The sequence below is a fragment of the Cavia porcellus genome, unplaced genomic scaffold (assembly GCF_034190915.1).
Source record: "Cavia porcellus strain 051 isolate PalLab524CR breed Dunkin Hartley unplaced genomic scaffold, mCavPor4.1 scaffold_5, whole genome shotgun sequence".
NCBI classification, from domain to species: domain Eukaryota; kingdom Metazoa; phylum Chordata; class Mammalia; order Rodentia; family Caviidae; genus Cavia; species Cavia porcellus.
Genome location: NW_026947488.1, coordinates 68,186,211 through 68,210,647, shown reverse-complemented (window position 1 = coordinate 68,210,647; position 24,437 = coordinate 68,186,211). Strand labels below are relative to the sequence as shown.

The 24,437-nt window shown below is 42.3% G+C and overlaps 1 protein-coding gene and 1 long non-coding RNA gene across 7 annotated transcripts in view; one reads left to right on the top strand and one right to left on the bottom strand.

Annotated features, from left to right (window-relative positions):
- Positions 1 to 24,437, top strand: part of Slc9a9 (solute carrier family 9 member A9) — a 691,893-nt gene that overhangs the window by 636,464 nt on the left and 30,992 nt on the right. The window lies entirely within an intron of this gene.
- Positions 1,320 to 24,437, bottom strand: part of LOC134476112 (uncharacterized) — a 54,719-nt gene continuing 31,601 nt past the window's right edge. For all 3 annotated transcript variants that reach the window (XR_010047599.1, XR_010047601.1, XR_010047600.1), the window contains 3 exons: positions 14,574 to 15,071; positions 7,814 to 8,071; positions 1,320 to 1,832 (listed from right to left, as the gene is read on the bottom strand). This is a non-coding gene — a long non-coding RNA (uncharacterized LOC134476112). The remainder of the gene's footprint in view (positions 1,833 to 7,813; positions 8,072 to 14,573; positions 15,072 to 24,437) is intronic.

The window sequence follows — 24,437 nt, the reverse complement described above, 5'->3', positions numbered from 1 at the left end:
CATCTATTTTGAATGATAGTTTTGCAGGATATATCAGTCTTGGTTGGAAATCATTTTGCTTTAGGATCTGGAATACTTCACTCCATGCTCTTCTTGACTTTATCGTTTGTGCTGAGAAGTCTGCTGTGATTCTGATAGGTTTTCCTTTATAAGTGATTTGTCTTTTCTCTCTGACAGCTTTTAATAATCTATTCTTGTGTTGGATTTCTGGGATGGTGATTATTATATGTCTGGGTGTAGTTTTATTTTGGTTATGACTGTTTGGAGTTCTATATGCTTCACTGATCCTGATGTCAGTTTCTGATCTCATGCTTGGGAAATTTTCAGCTATTACTTCTCTAAATATCCTCCTGACATCCTTCATGTTGTCTCCCTCTCTTTCATTAATCCCTATCATTCTTATGTTATTCTTCTTTGCATCGTCTTGCAGTTGTTGAATTGTTGTTTCCTGGTTCCTTGTTATTTTCAAAAGATCTTTCCTTTCCTGTTCACTACCTGCAATCCTGTCTTCAAGGTCTGAAATTCTATCTTCACTTTCATTAAGGCGGTTTTTACAACTTTCAGTGGAGTTTTTTATTTCCTGTATATCTCTGTGCATCTGCATTATGTATTCTGTTTGTTTCTTATATTGCTCGTCTAGGGATTCTATCTTTTTGTTTAGTTCTTCCAATTTTTTATCTGTGTTTTCTTTAGATATATTTAGAGTCTCTTTCATTTCTTTTATCATTTCTTCTTTTATCTGGGAGATTATTTCGAGTTTGAATTTCTTTAAAGCTTCCTGGAGTTGCTTGTCAATTTCAGTGGCTATTGTGTCCAATATATGAGGTGGATGGGATATATTTTCTTCTATATACATCACTCCTAGGGTTTCTTGAGATGGGCTGGAGGTTTGAGGTTGTAATTTGGTCTTTCGTTTTGTCATTTTCCTATATTTCTGTGTTTCAAGTGTTATTTGAAAGCTTCCTCAGGATCTGTTGAAAATCCCCTTCTATGTTTGGAGCTACTGAGACTCTGGCGCCGCGCTACTCCAAGCCATTAGGCCTACAGAACCAGTGGCCCTTCTCTGCCTGCTCAGAACTCCGCAGTTCCAGACAAGCTGGGCCTCAGGGACACTGTGCGCCCACCTGCCCCTTGGAAGCTCCACAGTTCTTCAATCGCAGCCGGGTTAGGGTACTCACCACAGGCCGCAGTGCTTCAGGAACCTGTGGACCCTCCCTGGTTGCAGAGATATCCAGAGTCCTCCAGACACGCAGAGAGGCCAGTGAGGGCACCCCAGATCTGCCCAGCTCCTCCTCTGCAGACCTATGGCCAGGCTCGGCAGCTAAACAGGCTGGGCTAGGCTGGTAGTGTGGGCCAGCCCACCTATCGGGAGCTCAGCAGGTCTCCAAATGAAGCCGGGAATGGGGAGGCTGATGTGGAAGCCTCAAACCCACCTCTCTCCTTCACTGCACCTGGAAGCCTGGGGGAACTCCAGCAGTCTGGGTGCAGAAATCCAGAGTCCTCCAGACACGCAGAGAGGCCAGTGAGGGCACCCCAGATCTGCCCAGCTCCTCCTCTGCAGACCTCTGGCCAGGCGCGGCAGCTAAACAGGCTGGGCTAGGCTGGTAGTGTGGGCCAGCCCACCTATCGGGAGCTCAGCAGGTCTCCAAATGAAGCCGGGAATGGGGAGGCTGATGTGGAAGCCTCAAACCCACCTCTCTCCTTCACTGCACCTGGAAGCCTGAGGGAACTCCAGCAGTCTGGGCGCAGAAATCCAGAGTCCTCCAGACACGCAGAGAGGCCAGTGAGGGCACCCCAGATCTGCCCAGCTCCTCCTCTCGTGGGTGGTTTTTCTATGGGTTAAAGATATGGAGAATGCTTTCACTGGGTGAATAATGCAACATTTCTTCCATATCTCGTAGCTGTAAACATTTCTACTGTCCATCTCCAGCAACTCTCAAACCTGGCTATCATAGCTAAGGATAGTCCAAGTCATCTGTTCAGAAACCCAGAGACATCACAGAATTCACTGGATATAAATCTGGACAAAAGGCCTTAGTGCCTCTGTCTTTGCTTTCTGCCTCCTGACTCTTTCTCACCAGCTAAAGATCCTTCTTGGCTGCTATTTCAATTCTTCTTTTCAGCATCCAGATCAGCCTGCATTTTTCTCCTTCTCTCCACAGCACAGGACCACGGGATCATGTTCACTCTACCGTTACACACTTAGTGCACATTTTAGCATTACCCCCAGGGCAACATTAAGCATGGGTCTATTGTACTCTGCCCAAGTGGGAATTCTTCCAATTACAGAACGTAATGCAAAAAAAACTAAAATTGGCACAGAGTATCATTAAATCTCCTTGACCGAAGGACAAGCAACCCCTTGGGTCTTTATTTTTTGATAATTGCCAACTCATCATCCTAACATATGATTTTAAACTTAAAGTGTCAAGGTGGCATCTTGTGATTTTTATGGTGACAGGGATATTTGGCCAGGAGCAGCCAAGCACTTACATTTTGCAAAGCAGCTGAGAAGAAAGATGTGGACCACTGAGTTTTGTTTTGTCATGCCACATAGCAGCACATCAACTCTCAAAATACAAAGGGTGCTGTATAGAGCTAAGCAGAACAGAATCTTCCCAGATGGAGTATGTTGCTGTTAGAGGCCCTTACCACCCATCAGCTTTGTCACAATGAGCCAAGTATTTCTTTGCAAGGTCTAAATTTAGAGAGATCAAAGCTTGCTAATGTGTACCCGGTATAACAGGAATAAAGTGTGAGTTCCATTAGTTAGATGACCAGAAGATGTACTACAACTCATCTTTACCTGAGCCTGTAGCTGAAACATTTTAAATTTAATTTATTCTTAAAAATTGATTTTCTTTATTTGATTTACCTCCTCTATCAGGCTTTCTACCAAGGCTGCCCAATTGTATGGCCATGAATAACCACAGGACTCTCTTAAATTTCCTGGAGTATCACACCTTGGGGTTATTTGTTTCTGCAAATTAGAACCCTTAACTCTATAGGAGCATTTCAAAAACCAAATAGTATTTTGTGTCTAAGGTCTTAAGTGTGGAAAGATTAAGGCACTGCCTGCCAGCCTGTCACTGTGGGGTACAATAAGGGCAAACTGTAAGAGACCTCAGGGTAGTTCCTGTGTTAATCTCAACAAACCAGCTCTTGCCCCAAGGCAGTGTGGGGTCAGAGAGCTACCTCAGTCTCACGGTGAGATTTTACCTCCAGCTTTGCAGACACCAGAACCAGATAAATTCTCATGACAAGAATCCAGCAAGGAAGGATTGGGCTTCATTTCTTCTCTGTGACCCGGCCTTGAGGAGGGCTAGTCAGTGGGGAGAATCAGGTCTAAAGGAGATCTTTTTGGGCATCAGCTGGAAAAAAACTTCTTTCCTTCAGCTGGTTTAGAAGAATTTAGAATGATTTGTTACCATGGTGTTTTGTTTTAAATTCTGAGTTCATTTGCAGCGATACTTGCTAATCAATTTTAAGTGGAAACAGCTGCTCTGTGTCCCTCCCACAGTCCCCCCTCGAACCCTGAAAAACTCTAATTCAAACCATCCTCTCCTCACACTCAAACCTACCCAGAATGCTCACTGGGATGGTTCTGCCAGCCAGTTTCCCTACCGCTCTTCCTGTGGGCCAGTCTTTCAGAGGGAAAAGGGTCAGCACTGTGGAAGGAGAGGGGTGTGAGCGGGAAGGAGCAGGGAAGCCAGACACATGCTGAGAGAACACTTCGCCATCTCAGCAGCAAGGAATGCGATCCTCATGAGGTGTGAATGTTCTCTTTCCATTGGTGCAATACGCATTTGCTGAACACTTACTATGACTATCAAACTGCTGCCTGCTAAGGAGAGAAAGGAAAAGATACAGTTCTTACTCTCAAGGAGCTCACAATCTGATGGGAGAGAGAAACTTCAAAGATCATAATGCACAGAGTTCAGCGTGAAGGCTGAGGTAGGCTCAAGGTTAAAGGGAGCGGAGAAGAGGATTGCTGACCTTTTATGTGCTGCCTGTGCTGTGGGCCTACATTTGCCTCCCACAGAGAGGGCGGGATGCATGCGATGAGCAGCCTCTCCTGCCCAGGTCTGTGTGGTCACTGCCTGGAGAGTCATTCTTCTCATGGGGAATCAGGTGGACTGTGCCCACTCACTCTGCCTCCTCTTTTGGTGCTTCAGCACTTCCCGTGAAGCAGTGTGAGGTTGATCTCGAGTGTCAGCTTGATTGGTTTGAGAGATGCCTACGTTAGTAAAGAACACTTGCAGATGTGTCCTGGTAGCTTGGAGCGTGACCTTGGGGACCATGTCGGGTGCTTGGCACCTTCCTCTCTGACTCTTTCCCTGCTCTTCACTTCCTGGCTACCATGAGGTTTCTTGGCTTTCCACCATGAGGTTTCTGCTTTGGAGCCAGCCAATCATGGGCCAAAGCCTCTGAAACTATTAGCCAAAATAAATCTTTTCTCCTTTAAGTTGTGTATCTCATGTATTTCATCCCTGTAACCGAAAGGTAGCTAATATAGGAAAGGCCACCTGAAAGCCAGCATTCCAGCCAGAGCCATTGCCAGGATTACAGTGCTGTGCCAGTGCTGACCCAACACTCCTCAGAATGGTTGAAGAAGAAGGAAGAAAACATGAGTGTTTTCCAAAAGTCAAAGCATTGTGAACATTCACATCTCTGTTGCTCCCAGGTCAAGGATGTCTCTGTTGGTAGGTGGGAATAATACTTGGAATATTTTGGGAGGATTTGAGGAAAAATAGAACTGCAATGTTCTGGCAAAGGAGCCTGAAGAAATCTCATGAACAAACAGGCAGTGGTTTGGGGGAGGCTGTGTTTCTAGGGACTATAGGTGCCAGGAAGCAGTAGAGCTGTAGCTTTGATGACTGCCAATTCCCAAACAGGCTGAGCTTGGGGTGTGTTTTGGAGGTATAGTTACATGACTAGAAAGAGATTCTTTTGTGTGTGTGTGTGTGTGTGTGTGTGGTACCAGGGATTGAACTCATGACCTCGAGTTTGCCAAGCAGGCAATCACCTGCTGAGCTAAACCCCCAGCTAAAGAGATTCTTAAAAAAAAAAAAAAAAAAAAGCAAGAACAGGATTAACCCATGAGATAGAGCTCATCACTAGCCTATGCTGTCCATAGGGAACCAGGAGACAGTAGAACTTGGTCCTACTAACTGTGGGACTCAGGCTCCATTGCTTCAACCATAAAAGTGGCAACAGTCAAATGGAGCTCAAAGGACTTTATGGGGATCACTATTCTGTTTACCTGAAAGTCCTTGGCATGGTACTTTATCCCCAGTAGAAGATCAATTAATTCCAGGTTCATTCATTTGTTTTACTTCCCTCAATCTATGTTCTGCTTCTCGTGTAATAGTATAGTTTCATCAAAGTCTCCTAAGAGGCATTAGTTAGCTCTTGCCCATAGAGTGACTTGAAGAAAAAAATTTGAAAGGAGAGGAGCTTTGTATCTAAACAAGAGCTTGTTCTCTGTGGTGAAAGTTGACAGAATTCTCTGACTTGGCCACATAAGGCAAAAGAAACTGTGAGCAGGTGCTGCCATCTTGACCTGAGCAATGGTCAGAGGTGTGAAGAACCAAAGCCTGGTAGAATATGTCTGTCCTCAAATAACTGATGTTCCTAAAAATAGTGATCAGCTGTACCAAAGGAAGATAAGGTGGTGGCCAAATACTGCAACCTGAGGGGTGCAGCTTCAAAAATAACCTTCCAGGCAGCTACACCATCCCAGGAAAGGTGCACGACTCTACTTCCCTGTCACCTGTGCAAATTAGGGTAAGTTTTCATCTAGCAAACATAAAGGCAGAATGACAGAACAGCTGACTCACAGAGTCCCCTTATCCTGTGACCTGAGGAGCCAGTTTCTAATTAAGAAAGGCCATTCTTCCTCCCTCAATCCAAGACGTAAAGGAACTCATTGACTCTTCTGTGGCATGGCTTCAGAGATGATCAGGATGGACACCCAGGCAAAATTCAAGAACCTTTTTCCATACAGATGTTCATGCTTCTAAAAACATTTGCAGTGATACTGCTATGAACATTGTAGTTGAGGGTCAACTGCTTGGAAACCACTCCGGCTTTGCTCTGACATTTATTCCTTCTCCTTTTGACTCACTATGGGATTGAGCCTTGTGGCAATGCATTGTAAACACCCAACATCACCACCCCCTACACACCGATTCTTGTTCACTAAATGACAAAAGTAGATTAACCCCTATCTCTTGACATTACATGAGGGCAACTGATTATTTTCCTGGGATGTTCCCATTCCTTATAACTTAAACATTTAATAGACCATCGTCATGCAGGCTTTGTTCTTCCATGAAAATCTGAACTTAGTTGTTTATTATTCTAGTAGACAAACTATTTCTCTCTCTCATATATGAATTTTTCCCCACTGAGTAGGGAAGTAAGTGTATGTATTTTCAAAATATTTTTTAAGGTTGACTTAAGAAAGTTCTCAGAGAAACTAAAATAGGGACTAGCAGCCCTTGCTCTTCTTTTTTCATAATGTTTAAGGTTGCTGTTCAGGACATATCGAGGCAAAATCATCCAGAGCACTAGCATTACATAGACTTGAAAGAACATTCGGAACATATTTCCTCTCCCCACAGTTGTCAGCATAACCAGACATACACTCTAAGAAAACATGTGATAACGGAGAGCAGGGCCTTTTCCCAGTGTTTTTACTTTATGCAATTAGACCTGGCATTTCACTTGTTTTTAATACAGCTGTCCTTGGTTCTCGTTCTTCTCTATCATCATCACTTTGTTCTTAAAGTTAATGGGATAGTTACTGAGAGTAAAAACACCCAACCTATGGGAAAAGAAAGTCTGCTTTTACCTGGCTCCAAGAGAAGAATTTCTCATAACCTAGAAAAGCTGAATTATCATGTGGCAGAAAGAAAATTTTAAAGTAGAGTAAGAATTCCCATGTTCAAGCCCCACATCTACTGCTTAGTTATATCCTCTGCAACAAATCTTTCTTTCCTATACTTTAAATTTCCTCATCTGGAAAAATGGTAGCACACACCTCACAAAACATGTTTCAAAAGCATGATATGATGTGTTTCAAAGGTCATGTAAATGTTTAAGTCCTGTGCAAATATATGATAATAGTATGACATTTAAATGTCTTTATTCAATTTAGCCAGAAGAGAAGGTCATAACCAGCTGGCAAAGCAGACACATTAATTTATTAATGAAGACTATCTCTGATCTCATGCCAAAATAATATGCCTTTCACATCACAGGCCATGTAAGGTCTTTATTTTGCTTAGGTAGGCAAAAATTATCAAAATCTAGATATCAAGTTACATTATGTTGCTTTCTGATTGACAGGGATGTTTCACTCTTTTCTGTCATGACATGAGACTTCTTTCTCTTTATTGCTGAAAAATAAATCCGCCCACGAAACAAGAGATGCTGGGCAAGCAGTAGACCAAAGCCAATTACTACACAGTGGACAGACGCTTAAGGAAAAGACTATCATTTCCATGATGTGCGGAGTAAAATGTCAGTTTTAATCATGGCTGTGCTGGCTGGGAAAATGTTCCCTAGATACTGTTGTTTACACAGAGTTCTTCTTCCCTTTTACAACCATGAGCAATTCACTTGACCTTTCTGGACTCCTATTTCCTGATCTCCAAAATGAGAGGCCTGAGGACATCTAACATCCTCCCACATAAACAATTCAGTTTGACTCAAGAATAATCTTAGCTCTGAGTGAGGTGAGGCCCAGAATAGTTTTTTAGAATTTAAGTATTCCTTCCAATATTCTGTTTACAAAAATTCTACCTACCTGAGTTTATCAGGGTTTGCACAGTCTAATGACCACGTGTGGGATCCCAGGCACAGTGTCTTCTGGATGCCCAGTTCCGATCCCTGCACTGTTGCACACATGGATCGTGACCAGACTTTGCTTGGTGGTTCAAGCAGGGGTTCCCTCTATCTTTTTCAACAGCTGCACAAAGTTCTAAAGGTTGGTTACATCCTGTTCCTCAGGAGACTAGGCCGGAAGCAGAAAGTATCCATTTCTACTTTGGCACAAATTTAGACTCTAAATTAGGATTAAAAAAAAAAAAAAAAGCATATGTAAGATTTTCTGGTTTTGTTTTGTAAAGGCCACACCACCCCCGCATTTCACTCCAAGGATCTCAACTCTCTGTGCTGGCTTGAGACCAGCTGTAAATTTGTAGCAGCCCCAGATTTACGTGACTTTGTTCTAAAGAAGAGACATAGCTGTACTGGAAAGGAAAGAAAATGCCCACCAGAAACCATTCTTAGTTTACAAACCTCACTTGCAGGCAGGTTCCAACTGACTGTCAAATCATACTGCCTTAGACTCCAAGCCCCTGGGCTTCCTTTCTAAGCCGCTTGAAAATGGAGAAAATGGCTTGGTGCCCTAGATGTCAATGAGTGTTGTGGGTAGCACAAAGAAGCCTTTTCCAGGTGAGGGTGGTGCCTATCATTTAGCAATACTGCAGCAGCAAAGGCCGGACTAAACTAAGAAAAGAGCAAGCCTAAAAATGATAACATTGAGAGAGATGCGGTAATGTACTCCTGTAATATCTTAGCGCGTTGGGAAGCTGAAGCAGGAGGATTGAAATTTCAAGTCCCACCTATGCAATTTACCAAGAATATCACACAGCACTCCAAGCTTTGATTCCCAGAACCACAAAAAATAAGATATAATCATTCCCAATAATTGGCTGGCCCTGCACCAGTTCATGTTAAAAGTACATTAAATTTAAAAACTAAATTACTTAAAAAGTGAGCCAAATTTGTTGCCCAGAAAAGACTCTAGCAGTAAAAAGACTAGCACAGAGACGTGGGTACGATTTTAGGAAGAAACAGGATTTCCAGAGACTGTTTTCCCCTTTAACTGTCACTTTTGGGGAAAGTTCAAAAATTTCCAACAACTCACATGACTAGATGCCCCAAGGAGAAACCCCTGGGAATTCCTGTGGGCCAGACCCAGGCTGAGAACATTCCTTCCCTCTTTCCAGGCTTTTCTTTTAAGAGAATGACTAGATATTCCCAAGAAAACACTTGAGATAACAAAAAGTTAAGAAAATGCTATTTTAAAGGAACATCTGCTTATTCACCCAAGTACAGCAATAAGAGAAGAAAAGGCTTGGAAATCCTTCCTCAACTGGGAAGAAAGAAAACACTTATCTTTACTTCAAAACTAAAACTAGTGAAAAATCATAAGCCCAGACTGGATCAGATATCCAAGATTTAAGAAAAAAGATGATCACATTTGGTTAAAAAATATCTTACAATGAACCCAATGAAAAGTAACTTTTGCTTTTCTCCTTCCCCCATTTATTTTTATGAGAAATTATTCAAGGAAAAATAATTGCAAAGTAAAATCATGAAGATACCCCCTGATGTTTCCTTAACCAAGAAAGAAATAATAAAACACTGCAGAGGGCTGATTTTATTTCCTACAGCCATCCCACTATCTCATTATGTGGCCCCAGGTGAGTCACTCAACCTTCTCAAAACTTAGACTGTTCATGTGTAAAATGGGTTGACCTTTGAATTAAAAGAACTTTAGAAATAATCTAAGAACCCTTGATTTATGTATTCAGGGTTAGAAGGAGAGACTCTCTGATATGAATGGAACTTGAAATCTGAACAGAAACTCAGCAAACCCAAGAAGGGAGAAATTGCTTTTAAAAGAACATTAAGACCTTGCTCATATGTATAAATGTCACGGAGTTGGCCAAAAAAGATTTAGAGCTTGTAAGCTCTTCGGAGATTTTCTGCAATCCCTGTGTTTTATAGGAGGGGGAAACTGAGCCTAGAGAAGCTAAAGTGGCTTACAAAAACCCTGACACCTGAGTGTCAGGGTAGAAATTCAGATGTCTGTTTTGGGGAGAGGCAAGCAAGGCCAGATCTCAGAAAGACCCGAAACACTCACTCCAGGCCAGGCACATGCTCGGTGCTGTCAGTGCTTTGCACCATTTAAACTGCACAACTCTGCATGATAAGATCATCTCCAGGGCCAGATTCCTGGGCATAAAACCCATGCAGACTCATTCTGAGGACCCTGTACTTGATTTAATGCTGGGTAGTCACCATCTTGAAATCCTTAATAATTTTTAAATAAGAATTCCCACATTTTTATTTTGAACGAGCTCCATAAATTACGTAGCTGATCCTCATTATCTCCATCTTATAGATGTGTGAACAGGGATTGCAGGAAATCTCCAAAGAGCTTACCAGCTCTAAATCTGTGACTTGGTTTAATGCTCTGCAGCCACCATCTTGAAATCCTTAATAATTCTCAAACAAGGATCTCTGCATTTTTACTCTAAACTGAATCCACAAATTATGTAGCTAGTCCTTATTATCTACATTTTATAAATGTGTGAACAGAGGCTTAGAGAAGCAGAATTGCTTGGTCCTAGTTCTGAGCACTCACCAACACAGGGTTATAGAGTCAGCAGGCAGGGAGACCCTGGGGGAAATGAACTGTCACCTAAGGGAGCCGATGCTGTGGGCTCAGACCCCTTTGAAATTTCCTTTCTCCTTATGGCATCAGGCTTAGTTCTGTCAGGTCACACAGCAAACTAAGAGAACAATTATCCCAGTTTGCCCTGGACTGTTGAAAATCCTAAGAATTCCCTTTTAGCACTAAAATAGAAAAGTCCCTAAAAGCATGGGAAGTGTTGGTTATCCTACTACTGAGTCACAGCTCTTGTCTGCTGTGTCATGTCCTGCCTGGTGGGCCACAAGTCGGTCCCCAGTGACAGGGTTCACTCAAAGGGCAGGATGGAGACCTTGATCCAGGTGCAAGTGAGCAGGCAGCACCTGATTGTCATGGTAGGAACAGCAACAAAGCAAATGATGACAGGGGATCAGTTAGCTTGAGACAGATAAGGTGCAAGACTTATGCCAAGACCCACGCCAGGCTGGAGACAGTGTGGGTACAGACAGCCAGGAGCAGAAGGCAACAGACTGGAGCTGAGTTCCCTGTGCAAGCTCAGGGGATCTCCAGCCTGCTCGCCCTGTGACCTGTGACCTGTGTGAGCCATTTTGCTGAGGCTAAGCTAGACAAGAAAGAAGCAAGAAAAGAAGAAAAAAAGAGAGAGAAAGGAAGGAAGGAAGGAAGAGAAAGAAAATTAAAGAAAAAATGGAATAGAACTTTTACAAATGAAAAGGGGACCAAGAGTTGGAAGGATCAGGGAGAGCAGGGAACAAAAATAAGAATAAGGATGTGTTAGGTACAGCTAAACTGCCCACAATAGAATCATTATGTACTGCAAATATGTACTAATGGATTTTTTAATTTCCTCATTTCAAAAATAAAGGAAGCAATACTAATTTCATGAGGTGAATATCAAGAGGAGAGATCACAAATGCCTTTGACACAGTTCAACATGACCACACTTTTCACTTATATTTCAACTTATATTTTCACACACATTTCAACTTATATTCTTTTACTTCTGTGTATATTTATAGAATCCTATTTTGAGCCAGGCTCTGTGACAGGCTGGGACACCCCTTATTCTTGTGGGACAAACCGATGGTATGTGCATAAATGTTTAACAAGCTGTCTGGAGAAAAAGTAAATTGCTTTGAAGCATATGCTAGTTCCCATGATGTAAATACTCCCTCATGGCTGATGTCAGTTCACCAATGTGAGGTCACTGAATACAGAGTTAGGAAAAGTTATCCGTATTTGCTCAAGGGAGCCTGTGCCAAAAGATCACTGCAGTAACCCTCTACTAGAAAGAACAGACTATGACACCACAGAAGAGGACAGAGTGGGAGGAACAGTCAGGATGACTTAGAAGAGAGAATGGGGAGGGTCTCCATAAGGTAGTGAGATTTCTGGTGAGATTCGAACAATCCGCGGATACAAATGGAATAAGAAACTAGCAGGTAAGCAAAACATCATAGCAGAAAGCAGAAAGAAAGAGGAAAGAGTGTTTGAGAAAGGGGAGAGACAAGGCTGTGGCAGGCGAGCAATCAGAGTGCAGGGGCCAAGTTCATCATATTCCTCAGTTGGGTTTTATGCTAAGGAAGCCATGAGTATAATACTTATATTTTAGAACTGTCACTCTGGCAGTGTGTGGAAAGTGTTTTCAGATATAAGAAGGCAAGCAGAGAGAGCAGACCATGGCAGTACCCCAGGCAGAGGATGTGGTTAACCTGGGTCAGGTTTTATACTCAGTTACTTTCCGTATAGAATATTAGTTCCAGAATAGCTCCCAAGGACACAAAAAAAAATGCAGATGTTAAAGTGCCTTATAGAAAATTGCATAGTATTTACATATAACCTCCACGTGTCCTTCTGAAGATTTATTTATTTTTGCAGTGCTGGAGATTGAACCAGAGCCTTGCACATACCAGGCAAATACCCTACCAATGAGCTGTACTCCCAGCCCCACTCCTATATACTTTAAATCATCTCTATGTTACTTATAACACCTAATGGAAGAGCTATGTAAAGAGTTATGACATTGTATTGTTTAAGAAACAGAAATTCTGTACTTGTGCACAACAGACAATTTTTTCAAGTATTTTCAATCCATGGTTCATTGAATTCATGGGTGCATAACCTGTGGATATGGAAGGCTATTTGTTTAACAGGTATTTATCAAGCTTCTGCTGTGTACCTATCACTGCACTAGGTCCGTGGGGTTCATCAGAAAGAACACTGTCCTAGCCTTCTTGAAGCCGATAGGCAATAGAAAGTGTTTTCAAAATAGTCAACACTTGGCTGTTTACTGCAAACCACATACAATATTTAACACTTGACATGCACTGTCTCATTTAACTCTCACAGCTGTAGGGATAGATCCAAATTGTTACACTTATTTGAGATACTCAGTAGAAAACTGGAAGTGGTGGGATCACCCAGCACGTGGAGCCTGGCCAGGATTTTAGCTGCTTTCTGAGAGGCCACAGTCTAGGGGTGGAAGTGTGCGGATGCTGGAATGAGGCAGGGGCACCAGGTCTCCCAAACTCATCTTCCTGTGCAGTAAAGTAGACCTGCCATGGCTTCCCAAACCTCCCCAGCAGTGCCGTGAAGGCACATTAAAGTCATCTTGAAGGAGGAAGTTAGTCTAGATTGGGACAATCAGGAGAATGGTGTCCTTATTTGTCAGTCTCACATTTTAGAATATTGTTGATTCCATTTTTATGATTCTTTAGATCATATACACAAAGAGAAGAAAAACAAATGTTCATAATCTGATTAAATTTCCAATCAGAATATACCACAAAAGGAAGCTTTAGTAGACTATGTTGTCCATTCCGAAAAAAGTATAAATCTGACAAATAGCAAGCATTCTTCCCCACAGCTCGACAGCCGAGAAATGGAGACTGGTGAGGAAAGAAGCAGCAGAGACAGTTCTCGGGTTCAAGCCACGGTTTTGGCCAGAAACTCTGGTTTACGTCATAATGCTGGTTATCATCAGTCTTTTCTTTCTTCAGGAGGTGATGAGCAGTTAGTTATGATAATGCACTTTAAATAGAATTGACCTCCACTAACCAGATCCATCAAACTTGCTAAAAGATTTCCTTGAGACCATTGCACTCTGTATAGTATTTACATTTTCATACACAGCCTCTGCCCCCAGCCTTTCTCTTTCTACCCAGCTACTTTTCCTCCACATTCCCATCTTAAAGACAATGAAAGTCAAGAGGCTGTAAATTTTTATGAGGACAGCTCTTACCTTCAGGATCTTAAGGTCAGACAGACAAAAGTTCAAGTCCTGGTTTCTACCACTTATGAGTCAAGTGACACAGAAATTTACTTAACCTCTCTGAGCCGGTTTGTGACTATAAAATTATATTGTCTACCTTACACAGTTGTCAAGAAGAAACCAAATAAAGTGCAAAGGTCCTTACCACTCAGTGTGTCTTTGCCATCATCATCAAACTGTTCAGCAGAAGCCTAACAAAATGATCACGACTCAGTGAGGGGAGTAAAAAAGAGAATGGTGTCACCTGCTAGAACATAGTGAGAGCAAGCAGAGCAAAACACCACATGGGGCTTTCAAAAAACTTTGCCTCAAGCCTCCCTTTCCCAGCCTACCCAAATGATCTACACCAGTTGACATTTAAGACTCTTGAGCAAACAGATATTAACATAAAAACTGGTGTATTTGCCTTGTTATTAGAATAAATTAAAACGGATTATTTTTCTTAATCCAAGAAATTAATAATAATTTTTATATGTGGCCCAGGATCAGATACAAAAATGTAAAAGTGTTCTTCAAAATAATTATCCACAGACTTGGTTGACTTGAGCTGTGAAATTACATACAGAGCAGGCTGTCGCCAGCAGGAGGCGCTGGACCAGCGATGAGGGCTGGGCCTTGGATAGCGGTGGGGGCACGCTTCACCCGTCTTTGCAAGTGAAGCTTCAACACTTGCAACACTGTATATAAACCAATTCCTAATACCACAGGAATCGGATTTTAACAGGAGTATTCTAGAAGACAAAGGGGATATTAAACCAACTCTTAAAAAATATTGATAAAAGATAGATTTTGAGTGTGTGAGGAAACATTTTGGGAAGAATTGTTATTGCTTACCTTATCTTCACTGAGAGAAACTTCTAGGAGACTCTGCCTTATCAGCAGTGATAACAGTAATTTGTTGGCTTCTCTGATGGTAGATCTTGGGTGTCTCATTTATGAGCCAATTTTGGCCAGACTTTTATCAAGTTTGTTGACTTGAAACCAGTTCTCCGTCCAAGGCTCGCATGCCATCAAGATGAAGCCAGTCTAAAGGAGGCACAAACATCCCTTCTTGTCCTAAAGTTTCTCTCTTATAAAATTTGAGAGGACTGAGAGGCTCTGGTCTCCTCACTCAGCTTCTTGTCTTAGACTCAAGATGCCTTTTCTTGTGGACTCATGTTTGCTCTTGCTGGATCCAAGCAAAGGCATCTCCTAGGCTCAGGCATCAAGGTGAGTATATGCAGATGGCTCAGCCAACCAGTGCTATAAAAGATAATCTCCATAGTTTGGATTTGTAAAGCTTTTTTCCATCCCTCTTCTCCCAGAGGCCATTTCTGTAGTTAGAAGCCTCACCTATGCACAGGATATAAGACAAAGGAAAAAACAAACACACTGACACAATTTCATCTTGTTGCCATAAGCAGACCTCATTTAGACTTATGTGGAAGGAACAGACCAAAACCAGTGGCCATTGCTGAGCTTACTCATCAATACCGCCCCACTGGGTGACTAAGAACTGACTGTAATTGCTGTTTCCCACAAAGGCCTGGGAGACCTTTTACATCCTCTTCCCCCAGTCGAGCTGACATCCAGTATAAATGTTTTCTGGAAACTGACGCCAGCAAATGCCCAGTGGGATATTTTGGTTTAGTTTTGTAAAGATCAACCTGGAATAAATAAAGTCTGTCTGTTAAAAAGTAAAGGAAACATATTTAAGCCACCTCTATAAGGAACCAAGGGCAGTATCAGTGCTGATCCAAAGCTGAGTCATTGGTGGCTTTAGGCGGTGGTGATTGATAGAATTTTCGGCGTGGCTAAAAAGATAGAAATATGAAATAAAAGTGGCCTTTATTTTAAGAATGTGGAGAGAGACTCCATGACCTCCGGGTCCTGGCTTTCTCTCTGCCAGACACAGGGTGTGGGGGCATACATGTAGCTTAGGTTTGGGGTGGAGCCTAAGGGGCATTACTGATGCACAGGTAGACCACTGGAATTCATTTCGGGCCACAGGTAAATTGTCTAGGGGCGGGAAAGGTGACCTCAAGATAGAGCCCCTTGGTTCCGCCTCCTAGCCTCCCACCGCTGCAGCTTCCCATTCAGGGCAAAATCCTTTCAGTGAGAACAGCTGGTAAGTTCTGAAAGGAGAATCTCACAGAGGTCATCCAGACCTAAGGTGAGGTGGAAAGGTCCAAGTTTAGCACAACAAAGTGAAATCAAGTTTCTAGTTCTACCATTAACTGTGCGAGAGTCCGTTAGCTATCTTTGAGACCCAATTCACTCATATATAAAAACCGAGGATAATACATGTCCAAAGTGACCACCACATGCAACTCTCACTGCCTTGCCTTTGCCTTAAAACCAGACACCTGGCCCTTCCTAGCTGATCCACCTCATACCACCATCACTCCCCCTCCGCAGTTCTGAGAATCTCACTCTTGCTATCTCTGCGGCTTTGCACACGCTCCCAAACCCCTCCAAGACCTCTCCCTCCTTCCCTCAGAAAACGCACCTAGAAGCAGGGAAACATTTGTTCGTGTTTAAAATCTCAGTTCAGATATCACTTTTCATGAAAAACTTTCCCAGAAAGCTTCCCTGCACCCCCACTCTCTACCCCGGGATATCACACAGCCTGCTCCCCACTCATTCCCATCCCCTCACCCCTCCACCTCCCTGCCCCTACACACACAGCTATTCATGATGAAGTCTCTGACTGTCTCCTTCCCTCTCACCTGCACCTTCCCTAACTCATCTGGAAGGATCCGCAGGGGCCCAACCAGTTTTCTAATTTGTACAAAGGCTGTGAATAAGTCAGCAAGTGGCCCTAGAAGAGTGAGGACAGGAAGGTGGGGACAGGAAGGTGGCCAGGAGGCCTTGTGTCACACTAGAAGTCAGGAGAGGAAATGCCTGCAAATCCAGTTGTGCCTCTGCGGGCAAGGGCAGGATGTGGCAGGCGGGAAAGAGAGGGCAGGGAAGGCTGCCAAGGAGGCATCTGTGGTATAGAAGAGGGTGTCCGGGGCTTCCCTGAGGTGGACTTGTGGTGTAGCAGGGACTTGCCTGTGTTGTAGAGGGTAATTGAGAATAAGGAGGCCTGTGCAATTTGAAACATCCAGTTCCATACACGTGATGATTCCTGACAGTGACCCACTTTGCTTGTACAGGTGTTGTTTTTCTCTCACGTCCTGCTTTCCCCGGGGCCTAAGTTATTCTTATGCTTTGAATCTTAAGTGTTCCCCAAGGATCATGCGCTCAAGGCTTAGTTACCAGCCATTGCATTGGTGGGAAGTGGAAGAATCTGCAGGAAGAGGTATCTCATGGAGGGAAGTGAAATCATTGGAGATGTGACTGTGAAGTTCATATAGTTTCATCCATGATATGCTGCCTCACCGCAGGGCTAAGCACAAAAGGACGAAGCTACCAGGGACTGAAATCTCTAAAGTCGTAAGCCAAAACAAATCCTTCATCCTTTTAACCTTATTTTCTCAGTGACAGAATGCTGACTAACACAATGACTCCTCAAGAAACACACAGTTGCTGTGCTCAGTCAGGAGTAAGACCAACCCGACTGCCCATGGGAGGCCTATCTTTCATGACAGCTCTCCCTCCCTGCCCCATCCTGTCCTCTTGGCTCTGTACTCCTTTCCTCTGTCTCTACCATCCCTCTGCCCCTCTTTCTTTCTTTCACGTCATTTTTTACCTTTGCCCTGGCTTTCCAGGGCCCTTACATCTTTCCCCACTGCACACCTCATTCAAGACAGACTCCCAGCTTCTCTTGTGCCTCCCTCAGGGGCTTCTTCAGCCCTTTACTTCATCCTCCTTAGTATCAACACCTTGCTTTCACACATTTTTCTCCTTCAGTGTCACTTCTTGTCTGTTTTCTGGTATCCTTTGGCACTTCTGTGCTACTTGATCTTACATATTTCAGTTGCTTTGTCCATTTCATTCCTTTGACAAGCATATCTGACACATCCACTTATTATATTCTGAACCATGTGTGAAGTATTAGTGAAACAAAGATGTATGAGCCCCTTTCAAAAGCTAAGGTATAAGGAACCCCCTGAGGTGTGTGCTGACAGCCTTCAGCACCCTCCTGCCCCCACCTCCAAAGCTCCTTAGCTCCACCCATCATTATCAGAGTTCCAAGAGGCTCCCGGACCAAGGTGAGAGGGTGGCAGTGCTGTTCTTAGAGGTGGGGACCTGACAGTATTTCCAAGCTCCTGAGGATCAGAAGGATAAGGGCTCAGTCCCGCACTGTGTCTGTCCTCGGCCCTGACTTGCAGCTTAAGCCAGGTCTACAGCACCAAAGGCCGCCTCCCATCTGTTCTCTCCTCCTAGGGAGAGTGAGGCCAAGGCGAGAGAGTGAGGTCTCTGAATCTATTTTACACCTCTGGTTTTATAAGAATATGCCCACTGATGGGATGAATCCACAAATTACTAGTTTCCACACCAGAAAGAAGTGTACCTTTGGGTGCTTTAGGAATGTGTTTGGGAAGACATTAACAAAAAATATCAAGAGAAAGCTGTTGCTTAACCGTGGTTCTCAACTTTTGGTTAATGTCAGACTCACCAGGAGAATTTGGTAAAAACATAAGGGCCAGTCCCCATCCTATGCCAACCGCCTCAGCCTCTGTGGGCTGTACAAGCTGCCCAGGTGAGCGTGGCACACAGGTACAGAAACTACTGCTCCAGGACACTTCTAGCTCCTACTCCTGAGGCAGGATGGCCCTGATACCCAGCTGCCAACCAAACCCAGCAACCAAACCTCCTCTGTCCCATGACTCCAGTCTCAAGTGTAGATAGACTTCTCCCCTGGAGGACCACAAGGCAAACTGATCCTACTAGGCTTCTTGCTATGATTTTTAAAAAATAATTTCCTCCCTCTTGCCGATCTCTCTCATCTCCAGGATGCAGTAAGCCTAAACTTTGTGTAAACAGAACAGGAAGCAATTGGTTCCATTGAAAGAAGGAGAGAGATAGAAGACCAAGGTTTAACGTGTGAACAATTTTGAAGACTCACAAAGTGTGCATCTTGCATAACTGTCAAAATTTGGTCAGCAAATCGGAACAGCCTGGGAGATCTGCGGCAGGAGTGTTTTTGAAGCTGCAGCTGACCATGCACCAATTCTGTGGTCACTTTGTAGGATTAGCCAAGTTTTGCAAATGAGAAAATATGAAAATATAAACATGAAAAGATTTTCCAAGGTCATGCTGAGGCAGAGGTAGAGGGGATTAGGAGTTCAATGCTCTTCCTCTCGGGCCTATTTCTGAGCTACCGGATAACACAGCTTCCCCCATAGAGATGTTAAACAGGCTTTTACCTTTAACATAAAGATTTTTTTTCCAAAAAAAAAAAAGTTCCTATTTTCACCATATTTCAGTGTGAATCTCCTAGGTAAAAAGGAGCCAACTGAAGGGAAATTAATTACCTCAATCTCCTGGAACACGAGTCAATTTTACTTTTCCCTGTGCTTTACTGAACAGCGCTTTAGACATTACAGAGTGGTTCCCAAACTGCTGCTGGAGAGCTTTTAAAAATATCCACGCTCAGGCCTTACCTTGAACCAAATCAGAGCTTTTCCAGCTGAGATGTAGGCATCATTATTTTTTAAACTCCACCACACAGCGCGACAGCAGTGGTGCTCAAATGTGTATGTGTATTGGAATCGCTGGGGACCTTCAGCGGTGAAACTTGCCTCCCACCCCTCAGCGACTGGGAATTATTTATTTAAGACATGGCTGGTCCAGTTTAAAAGATCCCCCAAGAGATTCCAATGTGCAACCTAGTTCAAGAGCCACTGCTCCAAAGCCTTGCTACTCAAAGCCTGGCTCCCCACGGAGGAGTCAGTACCACCTGAGAGCTGCTTTGAAATGTAGAATCTTGAGCCCCTCTCAAGAGCTACTAAATCAAAATCTGCAGTTTAACAAGATCCTCAGGTGATTTGGGTGTATATTAAAGATTGAAAAGCATTTTTTAGAGCATTACCCCACTGCCAGAGGAAAAAATGTTTTTCACATTTCCAAACACTGGAGAGATTTGTCTCTTTATTCCAATAAAGAGCATAAAAACAAATCACAGAATGTTAGAAATAGAAATAAAAAACAACTAAGAACAAATAATAAGCATGCCAAGGAGACTACATGAATCACCTCATTTTTCACCACAACCCTTTAACGTAAGTATGTACCCATTTCTTAAATGACCAAACTGAAGCTCAGACCTGGAAGAATAGCAAAGACCATCTAGATAAGCAGAGTGAGGGCTTGCCATAAGGTTGCCAAAACTAAAACACATGCTTTTAAGCACTAGACAGACTTGCTCAACCTGTGTGCCAAACATTCTGAATAAATTAGAGATATAACCCAGATAGTGATAACTGAGCCCTCTCTAGGGTATAACAGAGCCTAGCATGGTCACCCACTACAGAAAAAAAATAGAGAGCTGTGTTCCAAACTGTACTTCAGCTAACTCATCCTCTTTGCCCATTGTTGGACAATGGAAAAGCTGCCCTTCTGACATGTGAAGACCTCTCTGGGATCAACTAGCACTTGAAACCAAAATAAACTCAGAACTCAGGAGTCACACTGCCACACACCTCTTCCCAAGCAGCAGTGGTTCTCAAAGTGCAGTTCCTGGGAACTTGTAAGATTCCCCCATATCCCAACACACAAGCCCTCTTTCCCCCAAAACTTCTGACAAACCTTCAGGCAATTCTGATATTCCCTAGTCTGAGAGCCAGCGTGGCAGCCCCCCTACCCTCCTGCGGGCCAGCTCAGACCTCTAGTGCTTGAGCCCTTGTTTCAGGCTAGAGCATCTCTGCAAACAAAGGTTCCTTAAAGGGCTTAGCTTTAAACTAAACTGAAATTTACATGCTGATTTAATCTTCTTAGGGCCTTCTTTACCTTTTAGGAAAGAGCTGTATGCAATGCTTTACAAAAGGGGAAGTACTGTAAATGATGACTAACAGATAAAATATTAAATGCACTTTCCATGCTTTTAACCCACCTTCTGCTGGAGCAGTAAACATGTGAACATTAAAAAAGGGAAGGAGAGCTAGCAGTTTTGAACACCTACTGCATGCCGTACACAGTTTATCCACCCATCATCTCATTTAATACAGTGATCCCCACCTGAGAAATGAGGAAACAAACTCACAGAGTTTCACTTACACAAATACCACAAACTAGCAGCTGTTTCCCAGAGCTTGTTCCATACGCTCTTGTGTTGTTTGCCTTCCAGCAGATAAGAGTAATCTTTCCAGTATCTGGACTAACTGGATTCCAGAAAACCCAGAAGAAGCTCCCATAACACATCTGCCTACTCAAAGCCCAAGGAATACCTGACTCAAAATTTTTCCTGTGTCTTTGGAAAAGCCCACTGCCAACATGTCCTGTGTTCTTGCTGCATGTAGAAGCTATTCTCAAAGCGTAAGAACAGATCAGCCATGAAAAGTGAAATAGCTCAGCTGTGCGTGAGCATCTCAGAACACTTAGAAATCTATTCTTAGTCAGCAGCATCTGTTCCAAAGCAGCAGGTCTAGCATTGCCAGTGCCCTGCTGGCAGCCTGAGCCACGCTCTTTAAAAGACCAGGGACTCCTACTGCTGCACCTAGAACTTTGGAAATGAAATCCTAAGAAGCACGTGAAGACAGTGCTTCATGAATTGCCAGTGATCATGAAGACATCCTTCTCCTTCTCCCCAGTAGGGACTCACGTTCATGCCACTAAATGCATCAAGGCTCGGAGCTATGATCCAACCAAGAACAAAAAGAGAACTAGATAACTCAATCTCAGAAAGACATTTGAAAGTCTACATGGGCAATCTATATGGATTCCTTCCTTGTCTGTTAGACCCCAGCACACTTCTAAACAACCAATTCCCAGTCACCATAGGATGGATAACCTAAGACACATCCTCCCAACACTTGGTCCAATGGCTGAGTCCAATTCTAGAGAGCTCACCAAGTAAAACAAAACTATTGTCCTAGCCTTTGTCAGTCATGCAAGGAAAAAGCCATTCTCTGCTCTGTGTAATTTCACTTGAGTTATATTCTTTTGCCAACATGCAGATCAGTTGTTTCTGTATCACTTTCCCTTCTTGTTGCAAGCTAGTTACGCCTGAGAGTAACTGAAAATCTACACCCACCCCAGGTATTACCACTTATTTACCACTACTAGTATTACACGTTCTAATCCCACCATCTCATCAGGGCACAAACATCACCACTAGCCCTAATTTTTAAAGTCAAGAATTTAATCAAATTACAGGAAATACGATCAACATACAAGAATCAATTGTTTCTGCACTAATAACTATCCTGAAAGGAAATTAAGAAAATTGTCCCAATCCACTAACATCACAAAGAATAAAATACTAAAGAATAAACTTGCCCAAGGAAGTGATAAACTTGTACACCGAAAACTACAAAACACCGATGAAAGAAATTAAAGCAGACACAGCAAAGATGGAAAGACATCTTGTGTTCACACAACCTAAAGTAAGCCGCAAATTCTCAGAAATCCCTATCAAAATTCCCATGGTTTTTGTTTTTATTGAAATATACAAGACAATCTTAAAATTGATATGAAACCACAAAAGGCCAATAAGAGCCAAAGTAATCTTCAGGAAAAAAAACAAAGTTGGAGGTTTCACATTTCCTGATTTCAAAACATACTGCAAAAGTAGAGTAATCAAAACATTATAATACTAGCATACACATAGATATATTGACCAATGAGCCAGAATAAAGAGTGTCTCTTCCATATATCTGTTCCATGCTACACATATGTGGTCTACTCATATTCAGTAAGGATACCAAAACACAGAACTGGGAAAGACAAGTCTCTTAAAAAAAACAATGCTGGGAAAGTCTGACAGCACATGCAGAACGAAGAAGTTAAACTCTATCTTACACCATACAGAAGAATCAACTCTAAAGGGCTTAAGGATGCCAGTACAAAACCTGAAATTATAAAACTCCTAGAAGAAAATTTATGGGTGAATTTTTATGACATTGGTCTAGGTGTTTATTTGTTTGGTTTTGTTTTCTTTGGGGGGGAGCTGTGACACCAGAAGCAGAAATAATCAAGCAGGACTCTATGATACTAAAAGCATAGTAAAGGAAGTAATCAATAGATGGAAAAGGTAACCTCAGAATAGAAGAAAATGTTTGCAAATCTTATATCTGACAAAGAATTGATATTCTAAATACATAAGGAACTTCTCGGTAGTGAGAATATAAGAATAAAAATAGGCAAACAGTTTGAATAAAATATGTCTCTAAAGAAAACATACAAATAGCTAGCAGGTATATGAAAAGATACTCAGTATCACTAGTAATTAAAGAAATGCAAATCAAAGTCCCAGTGAGATAATCACACCATACCAGTAAGAATAATTATAAAAGGAGTAAGCATTAGTGAGGATGTGGAATTGAAATGTACATACTTTTAAAAATTTTTAAATTTTATTTGTACATATTTGTAGTTCGTGTAGTTTACAATTGTCTTGGGGAATGGCTGTATGTGAAACATACATACTTTGGGTTGGAACTTCAAATGTGCAGCTACTACAAAGAAAGCACGGAAGTTCTTCAAAAATTAAAAATAGAACTACCATATGACAGTGACCCTACTTTTGAGTATAAATCAAAAGTAACTGAAAGCCAGATACCCAAGGATATTGATATTTGTAGATGTGTTCATTATCGCACTATTCACAATGCCAATATATAGAATCAATTAAGTTTTCACCAATGAATGAATCAAGAAAATGTGATATACACATACAATGGAACATTATTCATCCTTAAAAAGAAGGAAATCTCACCTTTTAGAACGACATGGATGAACCTGGAAGACATTATGCCAACTGAAATAAGCCAATCATAAAGACAAATTGGTTCCAAGTATATGAGGTCTCAAAAATAGTAAACTCACTGAAAAAGAATAGAGTGGTATTTTCCAGGGCCTGGGAAATAGGGAGAAATGGGGAAATGCCATTCAACTAGTAAAAACTTTCAGTTATACGAGTTAAAAAGGTTCAATGAGATCTGCTATCCTCCATTGTATTTATAATTACAGACTGTTATTAGTCATGTAAAAAATTAAGAAGGTAGACCTTAGTTTTAGAGTTCTGACCATAAAAAGTCAGTTCAGTTGATAAAGGAACTATTCAGCTCTGAAAAGCAATACCATATTATTAATTGTCGCAGGGTCCTGAATCAGGGGTCAAATTGGAAAGGTCCACAATACCAGAAAGCACACAGGCCTCCTTTCTCAGTGAGGCGGGGAGGGCACTGTGGGCAGGGGCCTCTGCCTATTTCTACTCACTTGTTCCATTTTGTATTGTGTTGCTGTGTAATTACAGAAATGTTGGAAATGGTCTAAAAGCATAATTAAATGTCTCTTGACTAGAGAGAGTAGGAAATAGGAAGATAGAAAGCTAGAATAGGGTGTAAGTGATTAGAAAGCTTAGCTGTGAGGATGGCTATGGGAGGTTATATGTTCATTGTCAAAGCTCTCTCTGTGGCTTGCTGGCAAGGGCAACATTTCTTTAAGAAATATTTTTTAAAGAATGTTTTGGAATTGTTTAACGTCTACTGAGGCTTGTATCATGGACTACTTTATTGAATATTTCCCAAATCATTCATCATTTCCTTGTAACAGAAGAGGAATCTGAGGTTCAGGGTGTTACTGGGCCAGCCTGAGATCCTAGAACTCATG